This window comes from Pinus tabuliformis, chromosome J (genome assembly GCF_031772625.1).
Source record: "Pinus tabuliformis cultivar Carrire ecotype Pingquan chromosome J, CPIR1, whole genome shotgun sequence".
Lineage (NCBI taxonomy): Eukaryota > Viridiplantae > Streptophyta > Pinopsida > Pinales > Pinaceae > Pinus > Pinus tabuliformis.
This window is the reverse complement of record NC_142295.1, coordinates 1330102664-1330116271: the sequence shown is the minus strand read 5'-3', so window position 1 is coordinate 1330116271 and position 13608 is coordinate 1330102664. Positions and strand designations below refer to the sequence as shown.

Below are 13608 nucleotides of genomic sequence, written 5' to 3'. Positions count from 1 at the left end.
ATATAATGTATTTATCGTGAAAAGGCACATTTAGTATATTACATATGTGGTAGGCTATGTAGATAAAGGATTTCCAAATGAAAAAAAAAAGTGTGTTATATGTATAAATAAAGGGCTTAAGTCCAATAAATAAAAGGGAGATGATTATGAAGAGGTAAATAAAATAAAGGAATTTAATGAAAGCATGGGGTGACTCACAATGTCAATTTCTGTTGAAAAAGGTATGTCGAAACTTCAAAAATATATTAGGGAATAAAAAAATTCAACATAAAAAAAAGTAATTCAATCCATATTAAAATGAAATCCACAAACAAGTGACCTACCTATGGTTTTCATGAATCGCCCAGGGGCGCGCCCCCACGGGCATCTAGGCGATTCCCGGAATCACCCAACCGTTGCCCGGCTGCCCCCATGCCACTGCATGACTCCCTACCATAGCCATGAGCTCCTTGGAACCTCTAAGTGTACAGTCAATAAAATATTTTGCAGCCTCTTGGCCAAAATCCTCTTCTAAACCAGGCACTTTTGCAAAGTTCCACAAGACCAGAAGCAGAAGAAACTAAAGGATCTAGAGGTTGTAATTTAAACAATGTAAACTTTGAAACGAGAACTATAAACTCAAAACAAGAACTTTGCCCAAAAAACCCCAAAAAAACATGAAAAACGGTGCTAAAAATGAAAAGCGTGTATACTAGAACGATGGTTTTTTTTAGGGTCAATTTTGAATATGTTTTAAAAATGGCAGTGAGAACGAATTTTTTATGCAAAAATTGTGCAAAAACTAGCCTGAAAATGAAAAGTGCTAATAATGGAACGATGATTTTTTTTTTAGGGTTAATTTTCAACATTTAAAAAAAAGACAGTAAAACTGAATTTTTATGTGCAAAAATTGTGCAAAAAACACCCTCAAAACGAAAAGTGTTGATGCTCGAATAACACTTCTTTTTTTTGGGTAAATTTTCAACATTTTGAAATAATGGTGTAAAAAATTTTGTTATGACTTTGAAAAAAATTAAAATTTCAAAAAATCAATGAAAACATAAAATTAAAAATAAAAACAAAAATAAAAACAATGAAAAAAAACACAAAAAAAAGGTTAAAAAAAAATACCAAAACATAAATAAAAATATATATTAAAAACAAAACATAAAATTAAAAAAATAAATCAATCATAAAAATGTTAAAAAAAAAAAAACAAAATTAACCTATAAAATATAACAATTAAAAAATTTAAAGAAATAAATAATAAGAAGAACATATTTTCAAAAAAATAACATTTTTTTTTTAATGTGGTAAACCATAAAAAAATTTGGAAAAAAATAAAATAAACTATAAAATTAAGTAAAAATAGGAAATTTTAAAAAAGCATTAAGAAAAACTAAAAGAATAAAATAAAATAAAAAACAAACTAGATTAAAAAAAAAAGGAAAAAAAATTAAAAAAATACAAAAATTAAGATTAAAAACATTTTCAAAAAACCCTAAAAAACAAAAATATGCTGAAATTAAAAATAAAATAAAAACCCGAAAAACAATTAAAATTAAAAAAAAAAATACATATTTTCAAATTAAACATCATTTTCAAAAAAACATTAAAATTAAAAAAAACTAAATATATTTTTGATATTTTTTAAAATAACATTTAAAATATATATATTTTACAAATATATATAAAATTAAAAAAACATTTAAAATTTATATATCTATATATATTTTTAAATACAATAAACATATTTAACAAAATTTATTTTTTATTTAAAAAAAACCAATTCTATTGGCCACCGCCCCACGGGGCTGGGCAGTGGCTATTCGATTCTGAGAATCAAATAGCCACTTCCTGGCCACCCCCACGGCATTTGGGCGGTGGCTATCTGATTCTCGGAATCGGATAGCCACCACTCAGCCGCCTGTGGGGGTGGTCGGGTGGTGGTTATCTGATTCTCAGAATCGGATAGCCACCGCTCGGCCACCCATGGGGGCGGCCGAGTGGTGGCTATCCGATTCTAAGAATCAGATATCCACCTCAAGGGTGGTCAGGGGGTGGTTATCTGATTCCGAGAATCGGATAGCCACCGCCTGACCGCCGGTGGGGGTGGTTATCTGATTCTCGGAATCGAATAGCCATCGCTCGACCGCCCGTGGGGGTGGCTATCCGATTCTCGGAATCGAATAGCCATCGCCTGGATGCCCGTGGGGGTGGCTATCCAATTCTCGGAATCGAATAGCCATTGCCCGGTTGCCCATGGGGGTGGCTATCCGATTCTCGGAATTGGATAGCCACCGCCCAGCCACCCGTGGGGGTGGGCAGTGGCTATCTGATTCTGAGAATCGGATAGCCACTGCCTGGCCACTGCCCAGCCACCTGTGGGGGTGGCCGGGCAATGGCTAGCCACCGCCCAGCCACCCGTGGGGGTGGGTGGTGGCTCTCTGATTCTGAGAATCAGATAGCCACCGCCTGGCCACTGCCCGGCCACCTGTGGGGGTGGCCAGGCGATGGCTATCCGATTCTGAGAATCGAATCGGATAGCCGCCCCCATGGGCAGTCGGGTGGTGGTTATTCGATTCCGATTACAGGAACTGATACTGTTATGCATTCAATATTTGTAATATGTGATTTTCGCATTAATTTTTATGTTAATCATTATTTTTTGAAAAAAAAGTGATTATTATTATTTTTTTGACATGAAATTCATAAAAAAACTATTATTTAACCATTTTTAGTTTTAATTTTCGTATAAAAATTGTGATTTTGACATGTCATTTCTAGCAAAAAATTATCAAAACGTGTAGTTTTTTAGTTATATTTATGTCCATTGTTAAAAAATATTGTTTTTTAGAAACAATTATTTCATGTGGATTGAAAAATTAATTAAGGATGTATAAATATGTAGAATATCGAAAATTCAAAATATCGACATTCTAATTTAAAAATTCAAAGCAATAAAAACTTCACTACAAAAAAAATAAAATTAAAATAAAAACAAGAAAATATGAAGAAAACGACCACTTCAAAAATTATTAAATTTACAAAATAATTATTTACATTTCATACATTAGAAAATTTAAAGTCAAAAAATAGGTCTTTTAAAAAAATGGTCTAATGCAGAATTACCACTTTTTTAAAATCACCATGAAAATCACTACCATTCTAAAATGCAATGTACATAAAAAAAATTAAAGTGCCGAAAACTATGCTCTAAAAAAAACATGTGTGTTCTGCATCACCCCTTTTCCAAATAAGGTCACTTTTTTTCTATCTCTATGAAATGGGTAACAGTATCAATTCCCGTTTCAAAGTTTACATTGTTTTTACTATAAATTATAGTTTCCTAGTTCCCATAGTCAATGTAGAAAACCTCAAACTCATCTTTATGAGAGGCTATAGCTCCACCTCTAGGAGAATTTACGACCTATACAGTTGAGCGCAAATAAATATTGTAAATTAAGGTGAACAAAGACAACTCTAATAAATTATAACCATCTCATTTTAAAATGCAAGTGCTAGAATCCTAATTGGCATCGGATGTTCAACTAAGTATCAGCTAATATATTCTTTGAAAAATAACTAACCATTTCCCTATTCTAGGAACCATCTGCACTAAATTGAGCAAGAACTATATCTCCCTTCTTTGGGTTGAATCCCACAGAAGGCTTGTCTTGGAGGCTCAACCCAGAACGTTGCTGCTGAATGCTAGAGACTCTCTGATCACCAGCAATTTGAACATAAAATTTTCCACCGCCAAGAACTTCCATAACAAAAACCTACATATTTTTAGAGATCTTTAGCTTTCAAACATGAAAATGCCAAATGCCTAGACTTTAATCATCGATGTCCCAAAATATCTAGAACTACCTTCAAAACCTCCTTTTTCGTAGTTGATTCAGAAGCAGATCTGTTAGCAGGCTCTTTGACTTCAACATAATTTCGCCAGACCTGAATTACAAGTTAATCCCATTATTTCTCTGAACAATGTAACATTTTTCTTTCTTGACAGATAAACAAACTATAGCTGTCTAAATCATACAAGTAAGAAACAAACAGCAAAGTATTTTATTTATTTTGTACGTAAGAAAATAATTGATTATGTAAAGAAGCAAACCTTCAGATGTTGCTTTCGCGCATTTTCTTCATCCTGAATTAGAAGGTGACCATCAACTATCTTTTCAGTACTGAAGAATGGATGCAGCTTTGCAAGAACAGCGTCTAACAATACTACTGCCATATTTGTTTTGGATTCCCAAAGGGATCCTAGATATGTGCCAGTCTTGTCTACTATTTCAATTTCAACCTAAAATCACAGAATACCCAATCTACCATTAGAATTCTGTAATATATCAGTCCACACACACCAAAATGCAAATAAGTTATGATGCCATAACTAATAGCAGCCCTTTGTGAATAACATAATTTCTAAAAATCTATTACATTTCCAAATATCATAAATGAAACCCACCGAGTCTTGACTAGGACTCTTGTACAATTGAAGTCAATGCTCCAACACTCACAAACCACATACCTCAACATCATGCTGCAGAATTTTTCTGCGCATAAATGCTATTGCCTCATCTGCATATGGTTCATCACGCCCTGGGCATATCACTCCTGAAAACGAAAATGCAATAGCACAAGTTGCCTTTGGAATTAGCAGCTTAAAATGATGTCCACTTAAGAGATAGTCAGCAATAGCTGTTTGCCTTTTGGTTCACTGTAGAAAGGGTAGAAAATATTTTGTCTTTTTTGTTGATGCCTGCACAGATTTTTTCTTAAGAAATTTAAACTTTCAGACTAGAAAATGCTTGTTTATTTACATAAACTAGTAAACCAATTCATGATTGTAACTTGTCACTACAAAAGATCAAAGATATTATTCACAAATCAATGCTTTAAAAGTATTCACCATCAAAAGGTTTGTTATATGCATCATAGGGGACTCCTTTGTTGAGAGTATTCCTCTCTTCCCCTGCATTGCCCGTGATTCAGTAGCAAGTAAAGCATCATAAAAGTTTGATCTCTCTTCAAAATCCTTGTGTCTAATCACTGTACCAAATCCCTTTGCAACCACCATTTTAGCCACATTAACACCCTTTGGGTGGCTAGATGACGTCATTGTAGGGACAACATTGTCAAACTCAGACTTTAACAGAGATTGTAAGAAAACAGATCCAAAATCCATTATTCTTGAATCTGCCATTCTCGATGATGGTGGTGGTGCAGGGCCATTAGTCATGCTAACTTTCCTGGCATATTCCATTGTTACATAGACCTGCAAAAGAAACTCCAATTTTAATCCCTCTGGATAGATAGCATTGAACAATTTAGAGCCATATTTTGTAAGCAACAGAGAAATACAACTGTTACACAGTTGAGCATGCCTCTTTGCCAATGAGTCTACTACGTAAATACTCTTTTGCTTCATGAGCATATGGAGCAGGTTTTTCATCTCTTCGTGGATTGTCAATCTTTGGAGCTCTGATACTTGACAAATTGATCCTACGTTCAGCCGAAGGACTCCCATAGGGAGAAAAATCATCAACAACAATAATATAGTCTCCACTAACAACCTCCACAACCTGCAAATATTCAAAATCTTTAGATCTTCTGCACATAAAAATGAGTTGTACTTTTCTTCATATCAAGTGAAATAGGAATAAAATTAAACACAAACTTAAGTAAAATGCCTTGATTTTTTTTCCATGTTATCAATAGAGGGTACTTAGTCACTGCAAATTAAGACAAACCTTTTGAGTAAACTTTTCATCACGAATTGCTTTTGAATTAGAAGGTGGTGGAACATAATTAGTCCAGATCCTCGAGCGAACTTTTTTTGCCTGGAGCTCAGCATTCTTTAGGCACCTTTTGGCATCCTCCTCCATCATACTAGCACTCCATTCAACAAATTTAGCTAAACCCTAAATGAAATAGGAAAATAGAGAGGAAGCACTAATCAATATATATGTTAAAAAGCCAATCCATACACTAAAACAAAGAACCATGTGCCTCGAGACTTTAATGTGTTTACAACCACGCCGCCCAGGGCTGCATCCCCACAGGTTGCTGGGCTATTCTCGGAATCGCCTAGCCGCCACCCAGTCGCCCATGGGGGCGCGGCCCTGGGTCGCACAACTACCATGTGCCTTGAGACTTTAATGTTCTTGCGGCTGCACTGCCCAGGGTCGCGCCCCCATGGGTGGTTGGGCGATTCTAGGAATCGCCTAGTCACCGCCCAACCGCCCGTGGGGGCGTGACCCTGGGTGGCGTAGCTGCTTGGAATGCGATGGTCCCAACTTACAGGAAGATGCCTGGATGCCCTGTACAGTACACCTTCACAAGGGTGTTATCAGGAAAACTAGTGTCCATTCAGAGCTGCTAGTCCCACTAAAATGGGTAGCTATCTTAGAAACAAACAGATTAAAGTTACTTGTGTTTTCCTTTATGAGAGATAGATGAGAGAGAAGCAGAGAGTACCAACCTCAGTGTTTCGCTAGTCTCCTTGCTTGTTTCCTCTCTCCTTTGATAGAGTTTTCGCCACTCCTTTCTCACTTGTACCGCTTCAAAGAACACCTGTAGAGTCAAGGCAGCAAAATACCATCAAAGCATAGAGATCTATAACCATAAATAATGTAGGATAAGATGTACATTAACCATACAAATGCATATACAAATACAAGATTCAGAGATATACAAGCATATGGAGGAAAACTCAAATACCTTTATTGATAGAAGTAGTAGAAGAGAGGATTACAATCAGGTTGTCTGATCCAACATCATCCTCCTAGCATGAAGGCCCTCTTCACCTCATACAAAGCAAGATCACCCAACAATGTCTTCAAAGAGAAACCAACAGCACTTCCTTGCAAATTACAAAATTCCAGCCTTTGGATCTCTAGGATGAGGGATCCATATATGGATGTTTGCAGGTGGGTGAGTCAGCTTCTGGGATTTTGATTAGGGTCATCTCTCTGATAGTTCTTGGTTCCACTTGGAGATTTCATGATCTCTTACTCATCCCTGGGCAAATTCAGAGAGGCAAGTGTCAAATGGGCAGTTTCTAGAAGATTCTCTGGGTTTCCACCTAGCCAACTGCCTCTGCCATTTGTCTGCTCTCGCTCATCGCACCCTACAGAAGGTATTTTCAGTATGCATCGTACTTTTTGCATGTGGTAGGTGAGATGCATCACACCCTTAGCATTGAGCAGTCTGTATGATCCTGTTTTGACTAGTTCTGAGTAGTTTTTCAGGGGGAACTTCTGGGAGATGATGTAATCAGCTGACCTTGCTCCTTTAGGGTATGAAACAACACTTTTAGGGACTTAGAATCCCTTGGTTTATGGACATATGTGATTGGGTTTGCAGTGCCCAAATATGTCTATAACAGTTGCCCCGTAAAGCATGAGGTTGTAAATCTTTTGATGTTAGGTGAAATGCTTTATCATGAGGATCTAAGGTTTTTCGAACTGGAAGGTGACCTGTAATAAGATACAATACAATACATTATCTTCATAATATTTTCATGATCTAGCTGAGGTGGGAATTCCCATGCTCAGCTTTATAAATTCATTTTCATGTACATAGGACAGACAATCGTTTGTATGGTAGACTGATGATTCTAGTAGAGCCATCATCCCTTAGTTTGGATGATTATCTATGCAGCTATGATGTACATTTGATGTCTTTATTTTCCTGAATATATCGCAACTTGGATGGATGAAACTAGATCCGGGGTCTTCAAACTCGTTCAATCTTCACCCGAGGTACAAGTCAATCCATGTGAAGAGATGTTTTGTCGTCGAACATGGAAAGACATTGCCTAATTACCAACCAATGATGCAAGCTGTTAACAGGTGCGAGAGGAATCACCGATAATGATGATGACCCTCAAGGTACTGCAGTACAATTCACGTGGTGTGAATACATGAGTTGATGTCAAACACCATGTAAAATCTTTCGGTCGAAGGCCATTGATGTAAACCTGTTGCCGGAAGTGAGAAACTTGCCATTGAGGCATGCAAGCTTCAAAGTACTAAAAGGGTTGTTCCTAGGTCGACTTCTTGGCTAATGAGCTGATGTCAACAAGAAGTGACTCGTTGTAGGAGGGCCTTAATGAATCCCACTTCCACGACACAGAACAGAGCAAATGATTTTGTGGAGGTGAAAATGATCTGATGATACAAGGTTCAGGGTGGTGGTCATGAAAGAGTGAAGCGTGAAGGTATTGCAGCGGATGAGACATAAGCTAGGTTGGTGAATTCTCTGAACGACTTCTATTGAACATATCGGTGACACTGAAATGGATTGGTAGCGTTAACCCCAAAAATGGATGGTATGGAGGACCAATGGTGATATGATTGGTGAACAGAATAACCCAGCCCAACTCAATCATGGTGATGGAGTGAAAGTGTCATGTTCAAGAGCGACTTGCTACCAATAAAGTTTCTTCAAGTTTTCTTTCCAATTTTTCCCTAGTCATTGTTGACCAGTACCTCTTTATTTTTGTCAAGATTGAGGAGGATAACATATGCTTGTTCTATAATTTTCCCTTCGGGCAAACCTGTTGCTATGTTTTAACGAGCCTACCGACAATGAAACTCGCTCTTGTCTGCATGGACAAGTTTGTCGCTATTGTTTTAACAAGTTTAACGACAAAGATAACTCGATCCTTTTCAATTTTAGAGAATCTGAAGAGAGACAGAAAGGAAACTCCAGCGTTCCTTTTTCGTAATATAATACCTTAAGTCCGAAAAAGTATAAAATAATATGAAAGGGATGACTTTTCGATAGTTTTAATGAGCCAAACAAGACAAGCGCTCGATATTTTTGTGTAATGATCCCTTAGGTCCAAAAGAATTAAAATCTAGAGGAGGGATGGCACTTACAATCACTTTAACGAGCTGGAGAGGGAAATTGCTCGGAAATCTTTTCATATTTTACGAGTCAGATGAAAAGAGCTTAAAGGAGACTCGTTTTCTGAGGAACAAGTGATGTTTTAGGATAGTAGCTGGTTCCAGGTAAGGTTCAGAACTTTTCAATCACGACAGTGCAAAGAAGGAGGCTAATAGAATCACTCGTTGCAGTTGTTCTTCAAAAGGGGTAAACAATCAAATGGAGGCGTATGACTGGCTAAAAAAGAGTGGAGGTGATGGTAAGAACACGACCAAGGCTCAAAAGCTGATAATTATGCGATCGCAATGGTTATTTACCGAAGGTGGGTTCATTTTTTTAATGAGCTTAAACTCTGGCGGGACATATGCTCATTTCTAGGTTTATTTTTTAACGAGCTTGAACTTCACGTAAAACTGCTCGTGCCAGTTGTATAATAAGGATGTCTCATCAGTAGGTTCATTTTTTAGGGAGCTTTCCCCATTCGCAACTTTTCTCCGGAGCCTTTATTATGCAAGCTAGGAACAACCCACCTACGAGGTTAAAAGGTTGAGAGCCTACAAACTACGAAAATAAAAGGTTGCTTTTCACTTACATGCAAAAGGTTTGCATGCCCCCAGGTATATAAAAACAAAATAGAGTTTCTAGGTTACCATATGAAAGTTCTCGCATTTGCAAAATTGCTCCATCTACGTTGTAGACAAAACACTTCCTTGGCAATGTCCATCGAAATAGACAAAGGTGAATGGTGTGTCGCCTCCATTCACATGACTCTGACGAGTAAATCTTATTCCAGTCTAATCCCATTTTCCTAAATGGACGGGTGTGTCAGACTAGTCATATATCCTCCGTGGAAACCTATCCTATACCTAAAGTTTTCTTGCCGAAGTAGACCAGGGTGCATGCCCCTTGGGTTTCAGTCACAATCACCGAATCACTCGCGCTCATTAGGTGGACGGACATGAGATTGATTAGACATTCCTTGTACAAAAAGACCAGTTAGGGATGGCATTTGACTAGTAGCTATGTGTGAACCAGGGAATGAAAGCTGGTCTATGAGCCGGACCACTTTGCCTTCATGCGGAAAACACATCACTCGAAAGAGTGAGGAAACAATAGCTCCCATGCTATAAATGTAGTCATGCCCAAGGAGTAGATTGTAATCTAAAGGTCCTTGGACTACCATCACTTTTAGATGAACGGTTTTCCTTCTCAAAGTTATAGGCAAATTTGGAAGGATCCCTAACGGTCCACTAGTTCCTTTGTTGAAGCCTGTCAGATTTTGAATCTCAGGCAGAAGCGATGGCAAACCAAGCACTTTCCAAGCAGTTGAGGAAAGGATACTCACAGAAGCCCCTTCATCTATAATAGTACCGACCATGATCATTTTGTAAGCTTGTACTATGATTCAGAATGGTACATTAGATGGTAGGCAGGGTTTGCTTAGTAAATTCCAATCGAAGGAAACGACTAGATTGCTTGGAGGAGGGACCAAATAAACGGCCGGATAAATTTCCGACGAACTTCCTTCCTGCGGTAAAGGAATGGGTAGATTTCCCCCATGTTCATCAGAGTCTGTGTTTATGAAAAGAATTTGAATGGTGTCGTTCTCATTCTCTTTGGTGATGGTATCATCTGAAGGTGGATCCTCTGAAGACAAGATTGGGTCGACTACCGTCTCGACCTGTTGACTTTGGTCCAGTGTGGACTCAGAGGGTTTATCTTCAATGATAGGCACTTCGACTGAAAACAAAGGGGTGTTGGTCGGATTTTCAACTAGTGATGGATTTGGCAAGAGTTTCTTGTATCCAGAAGGAAGTTGCCGCTGTGAAGTAGGACGGTTATCCAAGACTCTTTTAGCTTCGTCCAAGAAGGGAAAATGGTAGAGGGCATGATCGCCTTCAGACAGTTTGCAAGGAAATTTAGATCTTCCTTTCTGTCCATTGACTTCGTTTTCACTAGTTGACGGTGTACTCTCAACATGATTGTCAGAGGTTGACGACACCGGATTGTGCAAGCGGGGAGACCAGTCCCTTAAGATTAGTGGGATGCAAGGACAATCTCGATGATAGTGGTACCCTTTGCAAATGACACATGGAGATTTAGGTTTGGACGGTGTAGTGTGTGGATTTTCGCCAGACGATGCATGGTTGCCCCCTTTTGCCGTTGGCTTCTTCTTCTTCTTCTCCTTCTCTTTCTTCTTCTTCTCAGTTACTTGGTTTTTAGTTTTACTAGCTTTACCAAGCGAAGAGGAAGAAGGAGAGGGAGAAATAAATGAAGTAGAAGGTTGGGGGGGGAACTCCAGTATCATCTCGTTGCTGATTTGATTGCTCAAAAATCATGGTGCTTTGAATGACAGAGGTCGCGAAAAGCCATACCGGCAGGCCAATTGTCAGTCTTGGAAGGGACAATGTGGCCATATGAGGTGCAACAACATCTCCTCAAGAGGAGAAAGGACTAGGATTTCCCTTAAGGGGAAATCCTTGATCGGTGGACTCCATTTTCTCAACCTAAGACCAACAAGGGAATAGTGACGTTATTCCGATTAAAATAAATTTTATGACACTTTGACACAACTTGCTTTTTCAATTTTTAAGAGTCGAGAAAAAGCTAATGATGACTCTAGTCGCCTTCGATTTTTAATGAGCCTAAAGTGACAAGTGCTCAGATGGACCTTTTCTTTTAAGGAGTCTGAAAAGGAATGAAAGTGACTACTATGGAAATCTAGATAGAGGGATTACCAAACCAATCGCAAAACTGCAGAATACTTTTTACGGTACGGCAGTTAATCTTCCTGCACTACAACAAAACCAGCGATTAGCATCCCTTTTTACTTCTTTTTTTGCATCTAGAGCCCATTTTTGGTGCTATTTGCATCCATTTATCAAATATGGTGCAAAACTTGATACAAAATTTGCATCAAGTTTTGCACCAAATCTTACACCAAGTTTAGCACCAGGTATTGCAATAGGTTTTGCACCACATTTTGCACCAAATTTTATGCCAAGTTTTGTGTCATCCTTTACACCAGGTTTTGTTCCAGGTTTTGCATCAAGTTTGGCACCTAATTTTGTTTGACATACTTTTGCATCCTCATTTGCATCCACTTTTTGCACCTACACTTGCATCAACTTTTGCATCGACTTTTGCATCCTTTTTTGCATCCTTTTTTAAATCATTTTTTGCATCCATTTTTTCATCCATTTGTGCATCCCTTTTGCGCCAAGTTTTACATTGTGTTTTGTGTCTAGTTTTGCATAAAATTTTGCATCTACTTTTGTTGCATCCACTTTTCCCTCTTGTTTGGCATCCATATTTACATCCTCTTTTGCATCTATTATTGTACCCACTATTGCATCTAATATTTTTGTGCCACAATTAGTGCCTAGTTTGGCACCTCCTTTTGCACCCACTTTTGATTATAATTTTGCATCCATGTTTGCATCCTCATTTGCGTCTAGGTTTTCATCAACTACTACATCTATTTTTGCATCCCTTTTTGTATCCAATTTTGGACCGGGATTTGCATCGGGTTTTGTGTCTCGTTTTGCATCTACTTTTGCATCGACTTCTATTGCATCCACTTTTGCACACAATTTTGCATCCACTGATGCACCCATTTTAAATTTCACTTTTTGCATCCCTTTTTACATCTTCATTTGCATCATACTTTGATTCTTTTTTTGCATCTATCATTACATCCACTTTTGTTATGCCACAATTTGCACCATGTTTTGCACTCACTGTTGTATCCACGTTTGCTTCCAATTTTGCATCCATGTTGACACCCTCTTTTGCATCAAATATTGCATCTATTTTTGCATCCACTTTTATGTCAGGTTTATGCATTGGGTTTTGCATCTCGTTTTGTATCTACTTTTGCATCTACTTACATTATATCCATTTTTTGCATCCAATTTTGTTTTGCCTGTTGCATCAATGTTTGCTTCCACTTTTACATCCATTTTTGCATCTTATTTTGCATATTTTTTGTCTATTGTTACATCCACTTTTGTTGCACCATATCTTGCGCCTACCATTGCAACCACATTTGCTTCCACGTTTGCATCCCCTATTGTATCCACTTTTGTTTCATCCATTTTTGCATATACTTTTGTTTTCATTGTTGCATCCACATTTTTTTCACCACAATTTGTGCCAAGTTTTACACCTACCATTGGACCCATGTTTGCTTCCACTTTTGCCTTCATGTTTGCATCCAAGTTTGCATCCAAGTTTGCATTGACAATTGCATCTACTTTTGCATCCACTTTTGTGTCAGGTTTTTCATGTTGTTGTGCATCTACTTATGTTGTATCCACTTTTCATCCAATTTTACTTCTATTGTTGACCCCATTTCTATGTTCGCTTTTGCATTCCTTTTCCAACACTCATCATATTTTCTGCATTGATGATATTCCTTATGGCATTGACAATTATGAACAATTGATGACAATGTCAATAATATTGACAATGATGAAAATGAAGATGATGGCGATGACATGAATTGTGATTATGATGATAAAGACGATAGTGGTTACAATGACAATGATGATGATGGCAATGATTATGATGATGACGATGCTAATGACGTTGGCGAATCTTCCCAATTTTAGATGTTGTCATTGTCATAATCATAAGAATTATCTTTGGTGTCATGATCATCATTTTCATCTAGGTCATCATCAAAAACAATAATGGCATGAATGATGATGATGCATGATTACAACA

At 37.7% G+C, this 13608-nt stretch overlaps 1 pseudogene; it reads right to left on the bottom strand.

The window, feature by feature from the left end:
- Nucleotides 1-367: 367 nt before the first annotated feature.
- The window catches only part of LOC149232235 (ribonuclease TUDOR 1-like), a 30068-nt pseudogene continuing 16827 nt past the window's right edge, over nucleotides 368-13608 (bottom strand).